Below are 20,459 nucleotides of genomic sequence, written 5' to 3'. Positions count from 1 at the left end.
TCTTTTAGTGATAAATGGAGGGTGGACGGGAAGTAAAGAAGAAGGGCTGATGTAGCTGGCTCCAGCCTAACACATGTTTATTTAAGTGACTCTATACAAACATAACCCTGTACGTCAGTTAAATCAGCAACATGTCAGTTGGCACTTCTGGTTACAGACTATTTCAGAGTCATTCATCATTCAACGCTATAAAAGCCATTTACCCTCAGCCCACCAACCAATCAAACCAACTAGAAAACAGAGCAGGAAAGAAGCACTAACAATTGTCCTTAGTTTCCTTTTAACTTCTGCTGCAACAATTCAATACATCCTGTGTGGTGGGATAGCGGAGAGATTTTGCTGAACTAAATAAAGCTTCCTTCACCAGGTCATTAAGAGTGGAAAGGAAATGGAAAGAGAGAGAAAGGAGCAAAAAATGAGAGAGCAGAAAGTTAACCCTTGTTCTACGAGTTTTTCTCTCACAGACATGGTTTATAAATTGCCTTTATCTATATCTTTCACACCCATGAACATGATTACTAATTACTTCGTACCAGCTGTAAAGGCAGTGCAAGGTCTCAATACACTGGACAAGCTCTGATGTAAGTTATCATGTCCAGGAGCTGCTCAGCTGTCCTTAAATTCAACATAAACCTTCCAAGGTTGGGCTGCTGAGGGTGGGGGTAGTCGCCAGTGCTATTAGAGCTTGATGGGAGATTACCACATCTTCACACGTGCCACCCTGCAAACCATCCCTTTGTGCTCTATATTCCACTGTCACTTTCGTCGGGTAAATAACTTGAATCTCAAATCCCTGAGAATGCCATGTGCAGGAAGTGCAGCATGCCACAGAAAACAAGGTTTTAGAAAATGGCAATTGAAGGTGAGAAAATAGTGACGGGAAGGTCTTTTCAGTCTTGAGTGGTCCCTCCTCTAATCTGATAACTAAGTCCTGCTACTTTCTTCCCTTCTTCCCATTTGTGCTGATATATGGCTTAATCCTCCAAACCTTTAGTCTCATGAGTGATCCCATTAAGATAAATGAGACCTCTCTCACGTGACTGAGAGTGGGCAGGTATCTGAATAAAATGATCAGAAAAATCAATCAGTTCTCCCTTGTCTCTCTAGTAAAAGTACCTCCATTATAAGTGTACTAGCATGCAAAAACTGAGAGTATTATTGTGTAATAATTTGTAAAATGGCCATATCCAGTTGCTTTTTTACTGTTTAACTATGGTATTTTTCTGTCTGTGCTCTGCCTGATTCAAATCCTCCCCTCATGTTTATTATTAGTTAACTATTTCTTAATGAACCCCTTCATTTATGAATAAAACTCAACAGCAATTACAGCCCCAGTGGAGACCAATACAGTACCCATCTGCTCCATCACTTGCTCTCAGCATTGGCATTCTGCATCAGTCCCAGCCCCTCTCATCGAAACAAGATAGGATCAATTTTCCAGTGGCAGCTTGGAAATAATAGTACAAAATGTATATTAATACAGAAATATATTGTGAAACTGTCCTTAAACAAACAAATGAGCCACTTTAAAATATTACCGCTATAAATGACCATGACAGTAGCACAGCACATATAATAAAAAATAACTACTGAAGAGAAGCTGCTGAATTACTATAGTAATAAACCAGATGTGATTATTATCATTTAACACAGTCATTGAATACCATGAATCCCTGAAGCCATTAAAATATTTATGATTAAACATTTGCTATTCCTTATAACAGAACATATAGTCCAGTACTAAAAAAAATGTTAAGGTATTATTTTGGCTAATACATGCTAGTGCCATGATAAAGGTCAGCCACCACTGTCAGCTTCCTGAAAAGAGCACCTAACAGCTGTCCTCCTTCTACTGTGTTTTTTTTAATAACCACTGTAAGGTTAGCTACCTCTCTAGCACATTATTAAGTTAAATAGAGACATATACATGTACACTCACACTTTCCTACACGCATATATATGAAGGAACAAACACAAATATCTGATTTTCTTTGTGGAGAAATGGATGCTTTCTGTCTTCAAGGAATTCTAAGAAAATATTTAACGCATTTAGGAGAAATATACTTGAGACAAAGCAATAAGCATATGCAAACATGAAGTCTAATTACCTCCAGGAATTTCAGTGTGCAGACACCATATTACGCACTGAACACATTTTATCCCGTGGTCACTGAATTCTTTTTTTTCACTGTTGGAAATTCTTCCCTGCCTGTCTCTCCATAGTCTGCAGAAGACTGGTTACCTACTGTTAAAGCAGCCTCAGCTGCTGTGACCTGCAGATTGGAGGTGTCTGTTACTGGTGTGAAGCGTGTGGAAAAGGGTGGTGGTACACTGTGCAGGTGCCTGGCCCTCTCAGGCTGTGCAACATGGAGCATAAGGGCAGGACTAATTCTTTAGTGGACAGAGGAAGGACACTGCAGCTCTCCTAGCTCTTGGTGGAAAATATTCCCTGGCCAAATGTGCATAGCTGCTCTCTGCATGTGCATTTTGCTGCCAGGTGACTAGGATTCTTCTGCAGCCCTGGCTCTCTCTGTTCTTTAGACACAGGGTTCCATAGGCTTTATCGACTGTGCTGTCACTGTGCAGTTGCTCCTTACTATACACGAACAGCCATCAAGTCACATATATATTTTAATGCTTTATTATGCGTCTCCCATAATAAACAAGATGTGCCCTCTCATAAATGCCTCCTAGACACTAGCAGGTAAGAGACATCCTTCTCTCATACTCCTATAGTCTTTTTTCCTACTATTGTTGAAAACCAGTTACTCTATCTGGACACCCATGAACAGAAGGAAGTAAAACTAAACCTCTAATTGACAGGAGCAGTGCTATGGGAAGTTCTGATTTGCCTTACAGGATTTTACTGTCCTGGCATGGAAGGTAGTTTGCAAGCCCTATGGTGGCCAGAGCAGCCAATGGGAGCTACCAAGTGTGCATGGGGAAGGATGGGGAGCTTAAACCTGTGCTGATTCCAGAGAAAAGTGAACTACGTCCTGAGGTACCTGCAATGAACAAAGGTGAGTCTTCTTTGATGAGTGAGTCTGCTTTGGGAAATCTCTGCCCATCTTTCCCTGCTGCCTCAAGGAGAAGTCAAGGTGAGTGTAATTGAGGTGCCCAACCATTAGAAGGTTGATATTAAGATGAAGCTCATCTTCAAGTAACGCATAACAAACAAGTCTAAAGCCCTGCTTGCTTGTCACCTAACTGTGAAAGCGCATATCCTCCATCCTTTCCCTGCAGGTTGTGTTTTCCATCCTGAGCAGCTCAGCACTTGTATCAGGACTGTCTGAGCAACAGAAACTGAGCTCTGCTTTGACTAAAACCCTTGGTTTGATCTAAGTCCACTGGGAATTTGCAGAGGAAATGAACACACTGACAATTCTGGCATCCACTGGAAATTTCGGAAGAAAGAGGGGTAAGTGCTGCTGCTTTTTTTGTAAATGAGAACATAGGAAGAGTACATCATGCCCTGCTTTTATATAAAAGTCGGGTAGCAAAACACTTACACAGACAGTGGGAAATACATATTTAGCTCTTTCATGTTCCTGAGAAGATTCAAACTCTCACCTTCTACAGCCATGAAGTAACCGGTTAAGCACAGGCTGGTCCTAGTGGTGTGTTAGTCACATCCAAAGGGGGACTAATGTGTAAGTTTATCTAATTTCTCAATCTGACTAGGTCAGGGCAGAGTAGAGAGTGTGACTCTGTGTGACAGTGAAATAGAGAGGCAATATCGATGCATTTAGGCAAGACAGAAACTCTGAGGTTTCCAGCATTGCACTCCTGGAGTCAAGCATCTCGTTTTCACTGAAGATCCGCTTCAGAAGCTTCCGTGCTCTCTCCCTGGGAACTCATATGGGGGGGACTGCAGGGATCTGGCTGCCTGCAGTACATACACCCAAGAGTTGGATGCTGGATGACACTTTACCCTTTGAAGTTGACTGACAGGAATTTTTGGGTGTACAGTGCTCTTAATCCAGTCACTAAGTGGGGGATAGTGGAAGCAGGCTGTGACTGTCAGTCATGAGTGCAATTTTTAAGTTTCTCCCATGGATCTGACAGGCTCTTCCCCTTGCTCATGGCCAGTAGCCCTTCTTGAGAACTACCTCGCTCCAATTTCAAAAGGTGGTTTGCCATGTCTGTTGGACACAGACACTACACAGCCTGCATGTTTTTTTTTTGTTTTTCCACGGCACAGCAAGATTCAATGAAGTGATACTGGGGGATTCAACCAGTCCTGGTGCCAGGAAACCTCAGTTATTAAACAAAAATTTATTTTATTCCCCTAGACTATCAGAAAGGACTCCAAAGGCAAAATGTGTTCTATGAAGATTATTATCTGAAAATCCTCTATCTAGACTTGGGTGTTTTCTATTTGTTTTGTCTGTTGATATGCTACTTCATCTCCCAAGTAAATCCCATATACCTTCCTCTTCTGTCTTCCCTGTCAGTACCCCAGCTGCTACTTGGTGTGAGTGGGAGCAGGTACACTGCAACAAATTAGACACCACTGCATCCCAAAATAATTGCTTTTAACCAAGGGCTATTCTGATTACTCATCTTCCATTCTCAGCCATCTGAAATAAAGATTGCTTTAGTTTACCTGTAAGGTATTTATTACAGTTTCAGCCTTTGTGTTCAGTACTAACCAAGGGTGGAGTTGGAATTTTTTGGATGGTATTGTTACACCTACAGATGTTTTCTCAGAGCTTAAAAATGTCACAGTGTTGGGCCTCACTGGTGCTTACGAGTTTCCCACTGTCTGGATTTACCAAAATTGAGTTTATGAGAGATTTTAGCCGCATTCAAGATGGAAAATAAGTGTATTGGAGCAGTTGATCCAGCACCCACCTGCTCAGAGCCAGAGATATGAATCCAAACTCTTCAGTCTCCTTCTCCTGAAATTCGAGAAAGACTGCAGTTACTTCATGCTCACTTTGATGAAATAAGAAACTGAAGAATCTGTTGGCATGAGTGGATGTTTCACAAATTAAGAGCAGCTTTTCATATGATGCAGGATTTCTGTAAGCTTTCCATTATTCTGATTTATTAGTCCTCAAGACTGTGTGGAAAGTGAACAGAAAGCATACTTGAAAAAGAAATTAAATTACAAGAGCTTTCACTATTCCCACTATTGGACTGCTGCATTTGCGACTCATAAGGCATGATTCTGCTGTGCTGTTGTAATAGACTCCAGGTCTTGGATGGATGCATTTCGGAAAAGATTAACCCTGTCTTTTGATTTTGATAAAATCCTGGATTTTTTTTTTTCTTTTTTCTGGCTTCTACCTGTCCTCAAAGGCATAGATTCAGGCAAAACTATATCCAAGAAAGAAAAACATGGGAGAAATGAAGAGGAGTGTCTGACTGATTTGGCAAGAAGGCATTTAGCTGGGACATGTCCTTGCTGAGTTCATCCAGATGAGAACTGACATGGATCGGTACTAAACACTGAAAGGTGAGCATCAGTGTAAACACTGTTCCCTGTACTCTGTGGAATGTCTGCCTACAGCTCATTTTGTGTCAGACACTGTAGCTGCTTCAGCTACATTTTGTCAGTTTAATAGAGATTCCTATAATGTTAGAGCTCAGGAAAAAACCTAAATGGCTTTGACCATGCATTTGGAACCAAAAACCTAATTTCTTCCTGGTATGGCTGTTACAGGAGGAAGGTGACTCAGGACACAGGCTTGTATGATACAGCAAGGAGAACCAATCAGGGAAATGTTATTAGTATTCTATGCTCTCTGAAAACAAAATTCCTTTTTAAATCCAAGTCACTGTGACATTAGTGCCTTGCCTTCCCTTACCTTCCCTTCCTTTCCCTTCCCTGATATTTGATGGCAGGGCATTGAATTTTTTACCTTTCTAAACTGTTATGTTTTTGTGGTATAGTATGTTTTATAATATGGTCATGAAAATAAGATTAAATATTTTATGGAGAATTTTTTTCTCTTACAAATAAAATGAAAACCAAGCTAAAATTTAGAGATGATCTGAAATGGGACTGCTGTTCTCTATGTAGAAGAGTGACAATGGGGATCACAGGCAATAAATTTTAAAACAAAAATGCTATGGGTATATTGGGGTAGATTTATCATCATAAATCACTGGCATAAATAGAGGTATGTAGATTATCATCACTTGAATATCTCATGTAACTGACATTTTTCTCCATTTCTTTATATTTTTACTAGAGTTTTAACAGCACAAAAAATCAGAGAAGCAATAATACAAAAGAATCGGTATAGCCAGTCACTTACTACCCAGTGCTTTATTTTCTCCATAATTTTTTCAGAGTGTTTTGGGGAGTAATTTCAAACAGTCAAGTCAGAGTCCACGGAGAATTGATTTTTGTGACCTCACATATTGTAACAGAAAATTATAACAGGAAATAAACCATTAAGTGATAAACAAGGAAACATGGATACAATTACTTTCAGAACATAATTTTATCCACTCTAGTTTTGAAAATGAAGAGATAGTACTGACTGGAACACCTCAATTCTGAATGCAAACTGTACAATCTATTATATTAAACAAAGTCAAAAGCAATGTGAAAGATCTTGAATCTATTCAAGGCATGCACCTCATTACAGACTTAGCAAATTAAAACACAAATAGGATTAGAAAAGAATAATGTAACAATCTCCCACTATGGTCCCTGGAGCATTAAGTCATAAATTGGGTTTGCATTAAATTGTGCCTGCAGTATTGAATTCAGGGAAAGAGCTATGGGCTGAAGATAAAGCTTACTAGGCTAGCCAACTTTGGTACGGCTGTGTGTTTTCATAAGCACACAAAGAATGTGATGGAATCTAAAAAGGCATATTCAAAAACATGTATTTCATATCTTAATTAGGAAATACAGATATGGTGTGGCAACCCCTGGCTATATTATACCAAAGCCAAAAGCTGCAGGCATTTGAAATTGTTGCTTCACCTGAAGATGCTGTTTAAATAGGAAAGTTAAGCACTTTTTGTCAGAACACCTACTGGGTTAAGCTACTCAAGTTTTCAGGTTTAAAAAGCCTCTAGCATGTTACAAGCTTCTATTAAGTGGAGAAAACAAGCTTACCCAAAAGAACTGAGAGGAGCTGAGTTTTCATATTACAAATGTATTCTGTTGTTATGGGAACTGAAATGGTGAGCGATGTGAAAGGATCCTGAGCTAACAAAGACCAGCTTGATGATGTTATGGCAGTAGCTATACAAACTGCAAACACATTTGCAAGAAATAAATAGGGATTCTTTTCTTAAGGAGATAGAGATTCGTGAAAAGTATTGTCTCTAAAGAGAGACAAGTTCAACCTTTGTGTGACCCTAGACAAACTACTGAGTAATACTAGAAAATAATTTTGCTAATTTTCCCTTAATAAAGGCTTTATCCTTCAAAGGCGTATTATTACTGTCCTCATTCTCCTAATTGTCATTTCAGGGATCACTAATAGCAGCTGCTCTGGTTAAGGTGCTTGTCATTTCATGTTGAAAAGGAGCCTTGGTATGAAATTATACATGCTTTTTGCATCTTCTTTTTAGGGATTCTCATGGCTCCATTTGTCTCTAGCAGACTTTCACAATTTGGCAGACAGAAAGCCCTTCAAACTAGGGACCTGTCTTTTCTTTGTCAATGCAACTTCTCTCAACTTTCATTGCTATTGTCTTTTAGTGTCTGCCAATTCCCTCCCCCAGTTTGCTCTGCACAGCACTCTACAAGCAGCTTGCTAAAATAATAACACAACCCATTAGTATTTTAAGTCTAGTCTCACAGCGAATGACAAAGGAGCACACGCTATCCTGGGAACACTTGGATTTTGATCAAGTGGCTGCGAGAGAAGTGAACTTTGTGCAGCAACTGGGAGATGCTGACACACCAGGAACTGGTGCAAACTTGTGGGACTGCAAAACCTGTATCTAATCACTGGGATCCAGGGACATCCATACATCCACATCTGAATCTGTATCAGGGCACCAGCTGAATGGTATGTTGGGCTAAGAGCAGGCCATTCTTGGTCTCTTCCCTGCAAGGGTTTCCAGCGTTCGGGGGTGCTGCAGACTACCCTGGGGGAGTGCCAGCTCCACAGCTTGGACATGCCAGCAGCACCTCCCATAAGATAAGAATTGCAGGGAGGCAGGGAGCAAAAAGGACTAGCCTGGCTTCCTAGGCACAGGATGCAAGGACACTCAAGGTCAGACCATGTGTGTAAGGTCTGGTCCTGTCCAACACAGGGGTGCTCTGGCTCTCAGCAGCAATGACACTCAGTTCTGGGGAAGAGGGTGCTGAAAGATAGAGTATCTCAGGTCTATAGCAGTATATCTAAACTGAGTCTGCTGGGATTTCTTCCCAGATCCCAGATCCCAGGGCACACACAAAGCTTGCCAGTGGGCATGTACCTGAAACTTGTGTGCATAGTGCTGCCCAATGCGTGCTCCAGCTAGGCTGCAGTCAGCATCAGGATTTTGGGGATCACATCGCACAATTTACTGGCCCCTCATTTTAGATCCAGTGAAGTTTCACCATGAGTTGGGGCCAGGAGGGGTCTTCTCTTCCCCTTCAGTTTGCCAGTGGAGAATTTGTTGGCTAAACAAAGCTTTCTCCTCCTCCTGGCTGACAGCTCCCTTCTGGAGTAACCTTTTAACATTTTTCGCGATTTTCTTAAAGAGCAAACATTAGACACATTAAGAACAGCAACAACAAAATCATTAAGCACTATAACATTCTCTGAGGAGCCAGACGTATCCTTTAATCAGGTTATGGAAAATTCATTCCTCTTCTAGACATTTATCTTCTTTGTTTATGCACATACCAAGTGACCCACTTCTGAGCATCAAAAATAACAGCAAAGAAACAACCAAAGATTCTTCATTATTAATGGATTTATGTACTATTTATTTTGCTTTATTGGGAACCAAATAATCAAGTGCATTCATTCCAATTAAACACAGCACACACTAATTGTCTATCATTTCTATCAGTGAAGCCAGTTCTCTTACTTCAAAGTCACTACTTTACCTCAGTGGGAAAAGAATTGGTATTATACTTCCTTCTATAATGATTGATTGTTTGCATTAAGATGGAGAAGGATAGACTGAAATTAGGGGTATACTGTGCCTTCCTCCCTGTGTTAGCTTACACCTCACCCATACAGACTCAGAGGCTATAAACCCAACATTATCATTTCAGGAACTAATACTGTACACTACATCAGGTCAAATTCATCCCCAAATTTGCATGATTTATAACAAGTATAATGTATCTATTATCATGTAATGAGTGGTGCACAGATCTCTAATGAAAATTCTATGTCTAAAAATAATAAACATGATGCATAGATTTATAATAAAAATGACTTATTAAAAGAAATAAGGCCTTGATCTCAATGTTGACCTAAAATCACTGAATTGGACAGGTAGACTTGATTGAAATTAGTGACCAAAGAACTTCCTGTTACACAAGTCATGTGCTGATTGATTCATATTTTGGCATTTTAATCAAAACTCCCAAAAAATCACGATGAGATGAAACAGTCTCATCATTTTACTGAGGTTTTTTATCCAATAATTTTTGTCGTTCTTGACAAAACTATTAAAAATAAAGCTTACTTGATGAGAGAAGCACAAGAAGATAAAAATGGCAGTACAAATCAAAAAAAGTACTGTTGAAAATTAGTTATACCAGGTAAAGCTGTTAATTAGCAAAGGCAAGGATACTTCTCATTTTAAAGAGACTATATTTTGTTTTAACTGGCAATTAGCTGCTCAAAATTGACATGGATTAGGAAGCCATATGGAAATAACAGAGCAGTGAATGTAAGTATTTAAATGTATGTAAAAACCCCCAACAATTTAACCTGCTTCTTCAGCCCAAAAAAATAGATTTCTTTTAGATTCCGTGTTAATTTTTATTTTCTCTGTTAAAACATAGTTTATAAAGAGATTTAACTCCAAAGTTGCTTTATCAGCACAAAGGAGGCTAGATGTGAAATATTGTTCAAAAGCTGCTAAGGTGGTACCTTACAATACTTAGAGAAGCTGGAAGAAAAGGTTAGAGGAGACTGTCAGGGGGAGAAAGGTAACAGAACCAGGCTCTCAAAAATAGAGAAACATAAATAATAAACACTAGGAAACATAAAAAATATCATCTTTATCACTGTGCATGATGTAACTGCTGAATACCTGCAAGTAGGTTTTAATGCCATGTCAGTGACATTATCACTGCTTTTGATTCTCTTTTATGTTTTCTTACACATCCCCACAATCATGTCCATTTCTAAAAACTTTCCACAGAAGATGGCAAGGTATTTTCCCATGGGGACTGGATTGGCTGGAACCAAATCAGCCTCTTCCCTGAAGTAGAAATTCGTTATTTCAGGATCTAAAGATGTTTTGAGTGGGCACATTTTCTATTTTCATTCCCTGAGTTATTATGGGATATGAATGTCAATAATAGATAAGCACATCACAAACAGACTCAGCAAGTTCTGTCTTTTCTGCCCCTGGAGAGTCACCGCTCAAGCAATATCTCAGCGCTGGGGTGACAGTTCTCCCCGGAGGGGGACAAGAGACAAATCCCTTCCACTCCACAAGCCCCCTGGCCTGCACCATCTGATGAATTTATAGTCTCCAATACAGTTAGGTGTGTATAATTCAATGTATTGCTGAAGACCTGTTACTGTACTTTATAGCTGACATTACAGGGGATATTTTTTTCCCCAAAATAAAACAATATTTGTTTCCTGAAAGGGAAATGTGCTGTCTGTAGCTATCAGCAGCCAACAGTTGCTGCTGCTGGCTGGAGCTAAAGGAGAAAAGAAGAGGTGAATTTTATTTTACTGATATTGGGAAGAATAATTTATCATTCACAGTATGTTTTCAGGATCAGAGGGCCAATTTGAAAGTCACTATAAGATGACTGCTTTATTGTATGATATTTAACAGTTGCACTAAAAATAAGAATCTGGAGTCTTACACTGTACACAGCTCTGTGTCTAGGGATACAAGGAGCTGGTGTGTGGTGGGAGGTGCCTATTATTTTGAGGGTCTATAGCTATTTGCCATCAAGATCTGATTCTGTAATTCCCAAGCACTTTACAGAAATTCATCAGTTCACTCACACACTATGTCTGTGAGGTAGAAAAGTGAATAAATTTGGGGGGGATTTGGGCTTTCCTTTGCTTTTGGCTCCATTTTAGAGATTGGGAAAGCACTGATGAGTGTTTACATGGCTTGCTTCTTGGAAGTTAGAGCTACTTTGAGGAATTAAAGGTGAAATCACATTCAGAAGAGCATTTGGTGTCAATCCAGAACTGCACGTTCATAGAAGAGCAACAAACCAACACCAGTGTTTTCTACCCCAAGAGGACTCCACTGGACTTTTCTGGGGCCAGAGGAGGATTTACTCTTCCCTGAGGGATTACAGATAAGCTTCTCCTGATCTACAAATCCCTTGCTTAGAATATCTATTTTTAACTTGTTCACAGGATACTGGGTTTGAGATTTTTTGGGATAAAATTTTCTTTTGACAGCATATATTTTAAGCATATAGTGGACCAGTGGACCTGCATGTCAGGTCAGATATTAGCTCTTTCAGAGAAAACCACATACACTACTGACCCATCATAGGGAGTCTTCCTATTTATTTCTTTATTTCTTTGCCGTTGCTTTTAAGCTAAAGTAGAGGATACCTGGGGTGTAGGAACACTTCTGTGGAGAAAGAGCAATTCTTTTCTACCTCCAGGAGTCAGGATATAAGAAATTCTTCTCTTCCATGGTTTACATTTTTGCTAGGAAATAAATTCTATAGAATAGTTCAAGGAAAACCTGTCAATAAGCAGGTAGAAACATCCAAAGACTGCCCTGGTAGAAAGCTGTGATAATATTACAGCTTTAAGAACAACATTTAAAAGGCTGGTGAATGATCAGTGAATGGGTACGATGGCTTGGAAGGACACAGAGACCTCATGCAGGCTTTGCATGAAGCAAAAAATGTGTACTATTTGCACTTTGCAGCAATATAGTGCACTTATTTGGCCTTTCTACCATGGTGAACCTATACCAGAGGTATATGTGCCTCCAGGTCACAGACCTGCAGTCCTTTGTCAGGTGTGAGGCAAGTGATGAACAGCTCTTGAGAGGACTCAGACATGGGTTTTGAGTCAGAGTCAGAATATTTGGAGCACGAGGTGCCCAAATCACATGAGGAACAGGGTCTACCACCTCCAGAGCAATGCATGACATAGTGGGGCCATGAATGACATTTACTGGGTCACTGTACAAAGCTTATCTCCAAGTATCCCAAGTAGATCCACATGTCTATATGTGAAGAAGGCAACTTGATTTAGGAAACAGCCTGCTTGTCAGAGAAAGCCTCAGAGCTTGGGCAGTCCATCAGCCTCCCCGTGAGCTCCTGTATCTCTTGCTGCTCAGAGTTCACTTCTCCCAGGCGTTAGATGTAATGAAGATGGGATGGTCTACAACTTTATGACAGTCCCATTTATTTCTACTATTTTCACATAAACCCAAGCAATGAGCAGCAATTGCTTCCTCTGCAGCTTGATAAATGTCAGTATTAATTAAAATTGTTTGGAGTAGGGTCGGGTTTTTCTCCTCTCTCTGCACCAGGCTGGCAGGGAGGAGAAGCCTGACAGGCAGACACAGCTGCTGAGCTGTTGACTGGAAATGTCGTCACTGGAATGAGGCAAAGGAGAAGTAGCTGGTCTCCGGCAAAATGGATTGGAAATAGTGAAAGAATTTTGTCACCTGCACCATGCTGCCACTCGGCACAATGTGGGGGAGTATGTCTGGGTATGGGTCTTGAACTTAATCCTTTGCTCTCCTGGCTGGGAAGTCTGCAAAGGCAGCTGTTCAGCCCATATGGAGGGGATAGTGCTCCCTCACCACTGCTATCTAATGATGCTTTCCTGACTGACACTCACAGAGAGCCCTTGATTCAAGAGAGAAGGTCAACACAGAACAACACTTTTTAGGATGAAGGGGGAAAAAGCAGGGGAAAAAAGCAGGGGATGCCCCCCTCACTAAACTGCCCTGTGCCATCGTGTATTTATATGCAGTCCTGACACAGACCCCATCAAGATGTTCATAAACAAAACATCTCCTGTCAGCCTTGGGGACACTTAAGCAGCAACCATAATTGTGCTTCAGTGGTTGTGGATGTGCCTGTTTCCAACTGTGGCATGTCCGAATGCAGCCAGGGCACCACCCTGGTGGTTGCAGTGCCTGCATCCTCATTTCTGTTACCACTGTGAGCTCAGAGAAGACTATCACAATCTGCTACAGCTAATTTTCATACAGGATTATGAAATAATTTTTCTTTTTTCTTGCCAAACTCTACTAACAACAGAGGAAAAGAATTTCAAATAAACCCACAAGAACTAAGTGTACGCATTCTCCTGATTTGGACAGAAATGTACACTGCACCAACACTCGGGCATATCTCAACAATCTCCCCAGAGTGTTTTCCTTTGAGGAGGAGAAAACAGCTTGGCTGGCAGAGCAGGATCAGTCCTTCTTTTGCAAAATGTTGTCAGGAAAAAAGGCGAATGGTTTTACACCCACTTTTCGCAAGTTCTGCATTGTTCTCTGATAAACTGAAGCAGAGAGAGGAGAATAAGGCAGGCAGTAACTTCTCCAGATCAAACAATAGATCACAATGAATAAAGAACTGGAAAGGTTTTGGAAGGTCAAAATAAGGTTTTCATAGTGCTGTGTTTTTTATTAGACACACATGGAGAATTAGGTTTGATTTGCAGAAGCACTTAGTGACAAAAGGAAATATATTTCCCTTTGGCATCTGTAAAAATCTCATCTACAAACACAGATGTGGAAATCTAACAATGTGAACATCACTTTTGTAAATGATGACTCAGTTTCACTAATGTATTGAGCTTTTTTCTGTTTCTTTTTCAGACTTGCGGTACCACAGGTTAGTTCTTCTAAATACCTTCTTATGCAGTCACACCTCAATTTTGGTATAAGCCCTAGTTCCCTTACTCTTGCTTAAATTTACAGTAATTTTTGATGACTGCATTTGTTTGCATTGAGCACTATATTTGTTTTCATTGCTGGTCTGTACAAAGTATATTTTATCTAGCAATACATTGAATTCTAAAATCCTCATTTTTAAGAAGATAACTGTCACCCCAAGTGCAGTAGTAAAAGAAACCTTTAAGTAGAAATGCCTTTTACCAGCATAAAAAATAATAATCAAGACTTTTTCACCTGTCCTTCTGCTCTAATCTTACAATGGGTTGGGATTCCTCTCTGTACACTCAAAAGAAACCTAGTTTCTGTAAATTTCCTTTTAATAAAAATGTGTTACCTATGATAAATATATATTGCCTAGGTCAAATGAATCTGATTGTGGAAACATATTGAGAAAAAATATTGGTAAGATTTAATTTTATCTCTTAAAAAAACCAAAACGAACACCCACCAAAATCTGTAGCTATTGAATGTTAGTTTGAATTAGATTCTATTTGTTTTAATGAAAGTGTGGTGGTCTGAGTGTACATATATTTGTCTTAGTGGCAGTGCACTGGATCCAATAAAACTATATTGGTTTCACTGCTTATGTCTCCTTTTCAGAGAAAATAGATTGAAAGGAAAAATGAAACAGGCGTGAATCAGCCAGTCCTGAGGTTTCTGCTCAACTCTGGCATCCAAATAAACTGGTAAAAAAACCCATCTGTATTACTAAATCTTGCTTTTAAATTGAAATATGTTTTAATGACAAGGCTGCACATAAGGGATTTAATTGTCTCTGTAAAGCAGAGCAGTTTTCAAGACCGGACCTGGCTGTGGTGGGTCAATGAATCTGCTTGCTGCTGCAGAAGCAGAAATCTAAACTGGCTTTGGCTCCCCATTCTGCTGGTGTAAGCCAGATCTGCCTGCAGTGAAGGCACTCAGCTGATCACCACACGTCTGCGGCAACGGGATCGAGTGTCAGCAGCCTCAGCACAAGGGTATCTTTATCCAAAAGTGCACGCGCACACAGCACGGATGTAAATCATGTCTGTGTTGGGTGCTGGCTGACAGGGGCTGGCATGCCCACAGAGGCCCAGATGCTGCCAGGGTTTTAAACACGCTCCCCCAGGATCAGTCATTTCTGTCATCTGGATGGAACACTACACTCACCTACTTTTGCACAAGATCTCACAAGTGTCTGTGTTTTCTACTCAGTGATGTTACCTGTACATGTTCCTGCAGGTAGGAAAGCAGCATTCGGGGCAGCTTTTCAGGGTGGTTTGCCATAGCTTCTCCTAAATGGGAGTAAGGTTGTGCTCAGCACAACCTTAAGTGTGGTTTAACCAATTGTTTTACGTTTGCAAACTACACTGTCCACAGTTTTCAATGAGATCTGAAATGAGTAGTGCTGTGTAGCTGGTCAATGCCTGTGTTGAACATGGAAACTGAGACCACCACACTCCTGCATGCCTTCATTTGCCCATTGTGTCAATGTCACCAAGTACCCTTTCTAACTTCTCTAAATTGAATTTAAAAAGCAGAAGGCATTCCTGTCATTTTCCAGGCTTCCCCAGTGTCACCTTTACAGACAGTGCAACTGGCCATGAGAGCTCCACATGATGACTCTGAGGCTAGAAAGGACACTTCACTCTCAGCACAGCAAGCACCATATGGATATTTGCAAAGGGATGAAATGGATGCTGTTGACTGGCCTCGCTTTTCACATACCTTAAATTGCTGTAAGCTGACAACTCAACTTGAGTAATGTTTTGCTTGATGCTGTCCTTCCTTTCAGGAGACTGGAATCAGGTTGTGTGAATCTAAGTCTGCATGTTATTCCTTCTTGAGAAAACATGATCTGCATTGACTCATTTACAGTTTGTGCTGAAGTAGCTGCCCCTGGGACTATGGGACCCAGTCCAAGTGAGAAGAATTTGGCTGCAGCAGTAGCTTAGCTGTGGGAGAGGATATGGCTGCAGGATTCTCCAGCCCTGGCTCCTCAGAAAACTGAATAAAGAAATAATTCAAAGAAAAACAAAACATCTCTTAGTGCAGTAATATACAGGTGATAATCCAGCTGAGGAGTAGGTTTGAGAGTACTACACTGAGCATCACTGACAAAATCCCCATGACCTTGTGAAAGTTATATGCACTGCAATTGGTTCATTTACCCCAGAAACAAGCTAACTCCTGAGCCCGAGGTGGCCAAACCAGATTTGTGATAGCTGTGAGGGTTCCACTGCCATGCACAGGATGGTAGTGAAGGTGGGAGACCTCATGAAGCATCTAGATAACAGATTTGACAGTGCTAGAGAAGATTGGTGAGTGCTGCTAAATAAGCAGGCTGCAGATTTCATGGTGACATTCTCTGAGATGCTCCCTACACAGGGACATGCAGAAATGCAGATAGTTGAGAGGAGCTGATAAAGGAGTTTGGGATTTTTAAGAATTTGGGAAGTTCTTGCAGCAGCCTACGCAGGACAGATGGGCTCTGCCATAATAGAACCAAATAGAACCAAGTAGTAAGCAGTTGTAGTGTAAAGAGTTACAGAAGAATTTTGAACTGTCATAAATCTGGGTGCAGAGGAGTACACAGTCTGAGGTCACACCATCTCCAGGGGTGAAAACATAAATTCTGTATCAGAAAGGGATTGGATAAATTAAGGGAGGACAAATCCCACCAGGGTCGTTAAATTCTATGGTTGAGTTCCTCCCAGCTGCTGGGAGCTGGAGGTGTAAGCGGGGGATTTATCGGATCACGTGGCGAACATGAGACTTCACAGTCTCTTCCTTGATGCATGATCCCTGCATCGGACAGAGTGATGGAGGTGATGAAGGAGAGATCTTTGAACTGCTTGCTCATCTCAAAATTGTCTACCTGGGCCCCATGTCCCCCACAGTCCATCTCTATCCCATCTTTCCTGCCACCCCGGCTCCCCCATGGCCACATGCAGTGCCAGCCCCACATCTCAGCCTCCTCTAGCCAATCCTCTGCCTCTTGATGAGTCAACACTGACAGCTTTTCTGCCAACTTGAGGATGTTGCAGCAACCTGAGCAGCTTATGCAAGGATCTTCTGCCCCTCCTTTTATCCCCTGGTCAGGCATGTGGGAGACGCCTTGTTTGAGTCCTAAATATGTTTCATTTAAGCCATGATGATGGTGTATTAAAGTGCTATAATCTTTGCTAGGTCTCTCTTTACATTACTGTAATTACCATAATAAGCTGTGTTAAGTGACTCTTTTATAAGTAACAACAACATAAAAATATCTCAGCATGTTTTCCTTTAATGAGCTACAACTTCTGTGTAATCTTCTCTACACTTCTTCAGTGTCTCTGTTTGTGATGGATGTGGCATCGCTTTCATCTCCTGATCACAGTGTTGCTTCACCTCTGAACCAGCAATCTGGCCCTGGGACTCTCAACCAGGCTTCATCTAGGCTGCCCCAATCTGATAAATGCAGTGATGGTGATGCTGAGTGATGCCAGTATGAGACACAAGAGCATTGCCCCTGCTCAGCCTCTCTACCAGCAGCAAAGTTTCTGGAAAACCTCGTGAAGCAAGCAAGGCAACTTTGTTTGCAGGTATCATGACCAGCTGAGCCAAGGGAGGGGACGTTCATGGCCATGGCAGTGGGCCCTGTCAGCATGTGGGTCACATTGCCTGGATGCTGCAGATGGTGTGGGGAATGCATTACCATCACCTTCATCTTATGTCCATTTAAGGACACTGCAGGGAAAGTGATGACAAAAGGAATTGATGCTCAAATATTAAGACAGAAGTTCAGTGCCAGGGCCGATAACTGATACAAGTGACTACAGGTTAGCTGTGAAGCAGAAAGAGTTTTGACTATGTGGCACAGGGATTTGAGGGACAGCTGCAAAAGCTTTCTCCATCATTGCCGCTGGCAGAAAGCGCTAACGTGGTCGGGCAGTGCCTCCGCTCCAGCCATCCGTTCACACCACTGCTGCCCATCTCCATCAGACAGGTCTCAAGGAGCCCCTCTGCCCCTCAGCCCTCACCCCCCGAATGCTGCTGCAGGAGATCCAGCACAGGGGCATGGAGCACGGTCCAAAAAGTCTCAGCCAATTACGCTGCCATAATATCACATCAGCTAACTCACAGTTTGACTGCTTACAGCAGATGGACGAACACTTGTCGGTTTTCTGGTGCTGAGTGAGAGGCAGATTTATTTCCAGAACTTGCGACTCTCATTTCTCCCAGCTGAAGCTGCAAGGCAGAGTGTGCATCTGTGACACTTCTTTTTTCAGGTGCAGCTATGTTGCAGTGAGGTCTGTCACCAAAAGCGACAGGATTTTTGGCGTGTTTGTACGGGTAATGCAGGAAGGAGACTAAAGGCATGTCTGTTTTCCATAGCACTGTAAGCTACTTGAATTCATTCAAGCATGAACTGAATTTCCGAATCTCAGTCATACCCTGTGTGCACTGACAACTGGTTGACCATCAAAGGACTGCAAGGCCCTGTAAAGGAGGGTGAAAACCACTGGGTATCTGCATTGAGGCGACAATAATATGCACTCTAAAAATAAAGGAAACATGAATTGCCAACTTGAATCTGGCCAAGGGTCCACTCAGCCCTGTCTCCAGTCCTGGCTGGCTGCAACACTGATTGTTTTGGAGAAATGTAAGGAAACCCCTCAGGAGACAGCTACGTTGGTCTACTGAGTAGAGCTGACTTAAAACCTAAAAGTAATACATGGGCTACAGAAGTAACTGCATTTTGCTACAAAAACAGCATTGTACACTTCCTGTCAACTTTTCTTCAGCAAGATATCAGTGCCACACAACTGCTCGCAGACAGGATCTAACAGGGACTGAAGTACATTGGGAGGTGTGAGATTTACTGAAATCTGTAAAGTAGCAGCTGCAAGAACCTCACTTATGAACAACTCACCAAGGTTCTTTATTTTTCAAAATATCCTTGTTGTAGGAAATTTGAAAAATATGTCCAATGTGCAAATGTCCATGAAAGACACTAATATTTATGCCAAGGGCTATCTCCTTTTTAAAAAGGCACTATAAGGCTTTATACTTTACCAAAGGTTTTTTTAGGGGCTGGATAACATTTCTTGGGAACTGGTCCTGAATTCAGCTGCTGAGTTCTAGACCTTTCATCTTTAAAGCTGTCTATGAAGGGCTATTAGTACCTTCTGAACAGAAAACATTATTGGTAGAAAGAGAAGAGGAAAATACACATTAAAAAGATACCACATTTCTGAAGAGTTCTCTCTGTTCATTTTTTATTGGATCTAGCTAGAATATCAAAAATAATTTCATTTGGAGGAGGTCAAATATTTTGAGATGCCAGTTTGTTTCTTATTTCTCCACTGAAAAAGAAAACACAAGTTAAACACAAGGGAACCAAAAAAAATCAGCTGCTGTGCTTATAGCAAGAAAATCTGTTTATGCGTGATTTGAAATCAGAGCAGAGTTTCACTCCATTCTGTCTTGTGTTGTTGTGTTTCATATTTCATGCTTTGGTTAACACTTATTTAGTCTATTCCTAGAGGCTATGACAGGTTGTGCTGAAAGTTTTTAGACTTGCTGAGCATACACTCTCCACAAAGCATGTCAAAATGAGAGGAACAAAGAATTCATTCATTTTTATGCAAAACAAAAAAAAGAAATGCTTTTAATACTTTAAAGACCCAGCCTTTTCTCCTTATATTGTAACATCGAACATGTAAGTCATCAGCACATAAGCTGTCAACGGCTTGAAGAAAACAAAACAATTGTGTAGGGGATTTCCTTTCTATAATTCAAAGAAATATAAGTGCAAGACTTGGTTCTCCTGAATTCAGGTGAAATAAAAATTTAAGTGTATTAATTTATCCCCCCAAATACCCTTTTTCAGCCAATTCTAATTGTAACCAGTTTCAGTGGCTTTATAAAGGCTTTTCCTTCTCCCTAGTCACATCTCTGTGGGGAAGGAAGATATGACCAACATGTAAGGGTCAGTCCTGTGCTTGTCAGCTTGCGCTTTGGCTTCACCATATGTTGATCGAGTTCAATTATACTGAAAAGGTTTTAAGAACACAGTAACACCTTTGGGATGACCAGTGTATAGAGGATCCTTCAGGAAGACAAAGTGATGGGTAGAGGTAATAACATTTGTCCAGGACTGCAAAATTCTGCCTGTATTTCCTCCTGTTTTCCCAAGCCAGGCACTCTGGTCTTTGCATTCTTAAATGCCAATCTCATGGATTCAAATGAGCATCTTGCTTTGTAGCATGGCCATCACAAAGAGTGATACATTTATTCTGGTGCAAAGTCCCCACTTCTGCCCAGATTAGTCCTGGAGTAGTCAGTGTGACTGGAGCATAAATGAATGAGGGTGGTGTTAGTGTTTCTACCCAGCTGAGACTCTGATCCCCTGCCTTAGGGGTCTGACAGCTGGGCATCAGCTGGGATGACTTGGACCCTAATTGCATCTCTTGTGCTGGTGGCTGCTA

At 41.1% G+C, this 20,459-nt stretch overlaps 1 long non-coding RNA gene across 1 annotated transcript; it reads left to right on the top strand.

Moving 5' to 3' along the window:
- The first annotated feature begins 5,079 nt into the window (after positions 1-5,079).
- LOC108640175 lies at positions 5,080-17,560 on the top strand. The gene is made up of 3 exons (XR_001920962.1): positions 5,080-5,461; positions 15,551-15,725; positions 17,317-17,560. It is a non-coding gene; the product is annotated as an uncharacterized LOC108640175 (long non-coding RNA).
- Positions 17,561-20,459: the final 2,899 nt, after the last annotated feature.

This window comes from Manacus vitellinus, unplaced genomic scaffold (assembly GCF_001715985.3).
Source record: "Manacus vitellinus isolate BGI_N305 unplaced genomic scaffold, ASM171598v3 scaffold_3_pilon, whole genome shotgun sequence".
In the NCBI taxonomy this organism is placed as follows: domain Eukaryota; kingdom Metazoa; phylum Chordata; class Aves; order Passeriformes; family Pipridae; genus Manacus; species Manacus vitellinus.
This window is presented reverse-complemented; position numbering and strand designations above follow the sequence as displayed.